Source organism: Canis aureus, chromosome 7, assembly GCF_053574225.1.
Source record: "Canis aureus isolate CA01 chromosome 7, VMU_Caureus_v.1.0, whole genome shotgun sequence".
Classification (NCBI taxonomy): Eukaryota; Metazoa; Chordata; class Mammalia; order Carnivora; family Canidae; genus Canis; species Canis aureus.
This window is the reverse complement of record NC_135617.1, coordinates 55,113,007-55,120,415: the sequence shown is the minus strand read 5'-3', so window position 1 is coordinate 55,120,415 and position 7,409 is coordinate 55,113,007.

The following is a 7,409-nucleotide window of genomic DNA, read 5'->3' as shown; positions in this document are numbered from 1 at the left end:
AATCTGTCTGACTCTGAAACTGTTGTTCCTTTTCTTCGGCTAACACATATTGGTTCCCTTCTACCTACCCTTGCAGGTATTACTCACATCCTAGAAAAAATGCTCCCCTTCAGAGAAGTATGAACAGTTGTATATGTATATATGCATATATATATGTATATTTATGTTCATTTGTAGTTTTTAAATTATAAAAGCTATAAACAAATTTGTTCTTTTAAAAATAATTCATATTGCATGGAACTATATAAGTGAAAATGAACATCTACCCATTCACTTCCACTTCCATAGCAATACTTTGGTGTTTATCTTTCTAGTCTCCTTCTATACATTTATATATAAATAGATTTTCATATGCATATATCTTATTTTTTAAATGTCAACATCACAATATAATACTCTTTTGTTAAAAATGTAACCATAAGTCCTGGAGTATGTTTTATCTCTTTGCTTTTTAAATTAAATTTATTATTATTATTTTTAAAGATTTTATTTTTTCATGGGAGACACACAGAGAGAGGCAGAGACAAGGGAGAGGGAAAAGCAGCCTCCCTGCAGGGAGCCTATTTGGGACTCAATCCAGGACTCTAGGATCATGCCCAGGGCTGAAGGGAGATACGCAACCGCTGAGCCACCCAGGCGCCCCTATTTAACTTTTTTTAAATTGAAGCATAGTTGACACACAATGGTACTTAGTTTCAGGTGTGTAACATAGTGATGCAACAACTCTGTATGTTATGTTAAGTGTAGCTCCCGTCTGTCACTACACAACAGTATTATAATACCATTGACTATTTTCTCCTCTTTATTTCTTTTTTTTAAAATTTTTTATTTATTTATGATAGTCACAGAGAGAGAGAGAGAGAGAGAGAGGCAGAGACATAGGCAGAGGGAGAAGCAGGCTCCATGCACCGGGAGCCCAACGTGGGATTCGATCCCGGGTCTCCAGGATCGCGCCCTGGGCCAAAGGCAGGCGCCAAACCGCTGCGCCACCCAGGGATCCCTCTCCTCTTTATTTCTTAAGATGGTAAAAAATATTTCATGGTATCGATGAACCATATGTTTTGATATTTTAATAGAGGATCACTAAAGATTCTTATTAGAAGATTACAACTATAAAACTATACATTGAAACTTCAGCATTATAATCAGCTGGGGAAGGAGATGCTTGAAAGCATTTTGGAGCACATAGTATATATATCAGTTCTTAGTACCTCAGACCTTGAATCCTGCATGCCTGGCTTCTTATCCCAGCTGCAATGTTTACTTGGCATATAAACTTGGGTAAGTCTAATTCTGTGGTTGGTTTTGTTCTCTGAAAAATGGGGATAATAATCACTTCACAGAGTCGTCATGAAGTTATAGTGAGGATTCTAAAAGTAGTGCTTATGAAAGACTTAGAACAAGGCATGTGGGGCACCTGGGTGGCTCAGCCAGTTAAGTGTCCAGACTTGATTTTGACTGAGGCCATGATTTCAGGGTTGTGAGACAGATTCTGCATTGGGCTCTACACTGAGCATGGAGCCTATTTTAAGATTCTCTCTCTCCCTCTGCCTCTGCCCCTCCCTTCACCACCCTCTCTATAAACAAACAAACAAACAAACCTGGGACATAATGTGGGCGCAATAAATGTCACTTTTGCTCTGATGGTCAGTTTTGGTCATGCACATCCAAAACTCTATTTCAAGGGAATTTTTAAATAAAGACTTCCCACTGTGGAAACTCAAGTTGGAATGGATATTTCCAACTCTCCCAACCCTACTTTGGCAGTTTAAGCCTGTACCCAGAGCTTTATCAATTGGATCCTCATATCTGGAATCTAGATAATTTGGGGACAGTTATGCAAAATGCACAGAAATTGACATCCTAGAGGCAATTTGTGAACAACAATAATGGTTGTTTTCTAACTAGAATAACTGGAATATTCCTGTGCTGTCCTCTGCCTGTGAAACAGCTGGCCTTGATGGGGCTTGTTTTCTGACCTTTAGTCTCCAATCATCATTAGTTCTGTGAGCCACTCAGTACTCTTCCAACAAATCCCATTCTCTCCTTAAAAGAGATTTAGTTTCTGTAGTTTGCAACTAAGAAACCTCTTGGTTCCACATCTCTTCTCTTCACTGTTCACTCAAAACATTTATTGAAGGCTTCTTATGTATTGACAGTAAAGCTAGAGCAGGTGATACTGCTCCTCCTTAATAAATTCAAGAACATATCTAGGAACTAAACATTCACATAATATACCTGACCAAGCTGCAAAGGGTATTTGGATCTGTCAGTGGCTTTAGGGCATTTTTACAAGTCTGAATCATGAGATTGTTAATCTATAAACACACACATTTCTAGGGGGGAAAAAGTCACTTTAAGCTAACCAAGAAATTAAGTGGCTACGTATAAAGTTTCTAAGTTTTTTGAATTCAATATATTTTTTTTCTCAACCATTTTGCATGTGGAAACATCATATAAGCAGATGTTGCCTGGGTATAATAACTTGGCAATTTCTGTTCATGTTTGGATTTCTATAGGAACTCCCTATCAAACTGGCATTCGGATTATTCTTCTGGCTTAAGGCAGTCTATTTACAATGCCTTCTACCTGATGCCATACCATCAGCCTAAGACTCTGTCCCTCTGATCCAATTCAAACCCAACTTCAAATCTCCTAAAAGGAAGCCTCAAGTTAAATATCCTTATATGATTTTATTTATTTCAGCTCCCAGCTTTAAAGACTAGCTCACTTAACACCTGGCCTAGGAACTACTTAACCCATTTATTAGGACACTTTGTGGACTAGAATTCTTAACTATCCATGACTTCTTAATTCTTGGCTCTGCTGTATTTTGATTCTTTTTCACATCAGTGAATCTGTAAATGCTGCTGCTGTGGAGATGATGCCACACACTGACCAACAGAAAATCACTGCACTGAGGGTATCCTGAGACCAGCCTCTAATTTACAGCCCCTATACTTCTGCCCATGAGCTAGCCAGTTTAATAAAAGATGTTTTAAGCAACATGTTTCCTGATGCTGAATATACATGATAAATTTTAAGACATTTATTTATTTGAGAGAGAGAGAGAGAAGAGAGAGAACATGAGCAGGGAGAGGGACAGAGGTAGAGAACCTCAAGCAGACACCCCACTGAGCACAGATCCTGATGTGGGACTGGATTCCACAACCCATGAGATGATGGCCTGAGTTAAAAGCAAGAGTCAGAAACCCAACAGACTGAGCCACCCAGGCACCCCAAGATAAACATAGTTTTTAAAGAATATTGTGGCTTATGATGACTACTTCTTATGAGGGAGCCATTGGATAGAGGCAAGCAACAGGAAGAAATGAGGATGTTACAAATATATAATATAAAAAAGGAGACTCATGTACATTCAATTAATCCAAAAGATTGCTCCTTTTATTGACTTTTCACCATAAGGATCATATTTTCTTTTGGGAGGTTTATTGCTCCTTGAGAGTTTTGGGGCACTCTAAAATTGTGTATAATAATAAATATGTTTCTTTTATTTTTTCATTTTCCAAATTTCCTGACTAATATGCATTATTTATAGAGATCAGAAGGGATATAAAAGGTAGTTAAAATCTTTGCAAATTGTAGCAAAAAGGATTTTTTTCTCATTAGTGGAAAAGAGAAAAGGCCTTAGCACTTATCTTGAAGTCAAGTAAAAATATTTGAAACCTTGATGTACCTTATCTAGCTCAAACATACTTCTAACTTTGGAACAATTCTGTGCCTTAAAGTGTACCTTGACTCATTATCTAATTTCTAGTCCTGTAACAAAATTCACCTGTTATACAAATACGTAAACACATGAAGTTAGTCTTTAATATTTAGAAAGAGAAGTACAGAAAGAAATTGTTTTCAGTTCATTAATACATTGATGACAGACCTCTCCCATTTCAATGTAACTGAATCATCATTAATAAAAAGTTAGATGGCATTGTCTCAGAAAAATAGATATATATCATGTTCTCTACTGTTATGTAGGCAAATGGAATATCAACCTAATGGAAAGGGTTTTTTTTTTTTTTTTTTTTTTTTTTTTTTTTTTTGGATTTTGAGCAAATCTCTGCTTGGCTTGTAGCTTTTATTAAAGGGAGAGTTGAGTATTTGGGGAAAAAAATAAAAGAATAAGGTGGAAGAGTGAAATGTTCCTAAATAATTTGTAAGTCAGGTAAAAATCAGACAGTGAACACAGATTTGGCATAAAAAGAAGAGTCTATTCCTATATGTACTATTTGTGAATATTTTACAAGTCCGTTTGGGGGACTTACGACAAGCAAATGGATATTCATGAACTGATTTTTTCTCAACCAAGGAAGATCTACAATTATCTCTGATTTTTTAAAAAAGATTTTATTTATTTATTTATTTATTCATTCATTCATTCATTCATTCGAGACACACACACAGAGAGAGAGAGAGAGAGAGAGAGAGGAAGAGACAAAGGCAGAGGGAGAAGCAGGCTCCATTCCGGGATCGCGGGATCACGCCCTGAGATGAAGGCAGATGATGCTCAACCTCTGACCCCCCAGGCTTCCCTTATCTCCGATTTAAATAGAAATTTAATAGGCTAAATATATTGTTATCATACAATCCAGGAATTTTACTTCTGGGCATAAATCCAAAAGAAATGAAAATAGAGACTAGAACAAATATTTGTATATTAATGTTCATAGCAGCATTACTCACAGTATCAAAAGATAGAAACAACCAAATTCCACTCAGGATGAATGGATAAACAAAAATGAATATAATCTTAAGAAAGAATGAAATCTGACAGAAGCTTCAACATGGATGAACCTTGATGTCCATAAGAATTTTAATTTTGATATGCACCACAAAGAATTGTCTTAGCTATTTATTACTTTGAATATTTAATGACCATAATTTTGCCCTTTAAAAATAAAATATACCTTTAAATAAATAATCTTCCTAAGATAGAATGAGAAATAGCAAAAATATTCAATACACAATTTAAAGAAAATAATTTTTTTGAAGAAAATAAATTTTATATTCATCTCCAAATTTGGCATTTGAATTTTGCATAAAGATTGCTTTCCTAATTAAAAAAAAATTCCTGTACTCTTTCAATTTCAAATATTTTAAGAATCCTCTTGGGATGGCTTTATAATTCACCACTCATCTGTGATGCATCATTATGACAACTCATTAAAAATATGTTTCCCTTCCAATAAGAGAAATGCTCAGTTCTGGCTATTTTTTTCTTTCTTCCTTATGTTCTTTTTAGTCGCCTTCCTTCCTCCTTTTACTTCTTTCTGTAATTGTCTTTAAATTAAAGCATAGTTTGCATAGCCAAAAATCACATTTAACTAAACTGAATAATTGTTTTGGGGGACATTGTAATATTGGAATTTTGTAGTGGAGCGGATCACCATTTTTGAAAGTCAGATATTTTTAATATGGTTACCGTGCTGTGCATTTCCCTCATAAATGCTGTATCAAAACATTCAATGAACATTCAGAAATTATACTGTCATAATTCTGAACACATTTATTAAATCTAGCTGCTTTTAAAGAATATATTCTAATTTCAGTGTTAATACTGTACATGACCCCAAAGGTATATTTGTTACCATAAATATAATAGAAAATTACAATTAACTCTAAAATATATCAACCTCTCTGTAAAGGTTTATTGTTGTTGCTTCTTTGAAAAAATATGTTTGTTTTTGTTTTTCTCCCAAGGTTATTTGTTTACTTGACAATTGTTTTTGTCCATAAGAATTTTAATTTTGATGTGTACCACAAAGAACTGTCTTAGCTATTTATAACTTTGAATATTTAATGACCTTAATTTTACCCTTTAAAGAAAAATATAACTTTAAATAAATAATCTTCCTAGGATACAATAAGAAATAGCAAAAAAATATTCAATACACAATTTAAAGAAAATAAATTTTATTTTTTGAAGAGAAAATTTTATATTCATCCCCAAACCTCCATGTATCACCACTAAATTATTTAAATGACACATTTGATGGAATATTTGACAATATTATCCTTTCTCTGTTTCCAATATTGGCTCTTATTTATAGAAATGCTACTCATTTTACTTTTCTGTCAATACAAAATTCCAGCATTAAAATGACATTGAATTCTTTTCAAAATGTTATTAAGTCCTTTGCAAGTTGAGAATCTTCTCTTCTGTTACTACCGTTCATTTTATTTTATTTTTTAAAGATTTTATTTCTTCATCAGAGACAGAGAGAGAGAGAAAGTACAGACATCGGCAGAGGTAGAGGCAGGCTGGGTCTCCAGGATCATGCCCTGGGCTGAAGGCAGATGCTAAACTGCTGAGCCACCCAGGCTGCTCTGTTACTGCTGCTTATAATGATAATGTGGTAGGAGCAAAGGCTGTGGTTACATCTTGCCTTTTCTCATTTTTCCTACCTGTTTGGTGAGGGCACGGTGGGGCATGAGTGAAGGGAGGGGACAGTGGTTGGAGGGAAAGATGCTTAATGGTTCTGAGTCCCTCTGGAGGTAGTAGAGAGTTATGCTCATCCTGGGATTGAGAAAGAGTTGATCTTTTTCTGATCTCTCCCAACTCAGATGATTTTTGTACTTTTAATCTTTGGCTATAAACATGATGGCAGATCGACTTGGTAGTGTTTAGTATTTCCAGGGACAGTCTTTAATAAATATTCTGGTAAAGCTAACCATTCTGTCCTTTGCTGGACCATTTAAAGGAAAAAAAAATGCTCAATTAAAATTCCCAAGCCCTACAAATATTAACTTTCCTCTTTTCTTTGCTGGAATCTGAGGATTGTGAGAGAATATGCTTTGTTATGGGGCTATTTAGCTCTGAATTTTAGAATATAAAGATGAAGCTAAATTCTACAAGTTCTGGTTACCTTTGACTTTTCCTGTGATGCAGGATGAATACTCAACCCCAGGTGTCTTATAAATGTGGGTCATTGCATTTATAGGGGAATGCTACTAGAAAAATGATTCGAAGATTATGTCTTATATAAGGTAGCTGACTATGAAATTTTTGCACACATATGCATAGAGAATTTAACTCCATGGGGAAAAGCAAATGTCTGTTCATTTTATTACTGATCCTTCTCACCATTCAGTGCAAGTCATTTCTCTAATTTGTGCCACAATTTTCCCTTCTGACAAATCATGCTAATTGCATAAAGAGGAGAGATCTCTGGAATTAGGATTCTTTAAAAATATTAACTTTTGGAAAACTTGAATGAGTTAGATAATTTTCTGAGCTTCTAATTTATCATTGATAAATTGATACTTACATTGTAAAGATAAAATAAAATAAAGGAGGTCTATTTATAGTGATTGGTGCAAAATAGGTTGTCACTAGGCATTAGTTTTCATTATTACCTGTTCTACACATTTTTAGTGTCCTTGGGAAAACA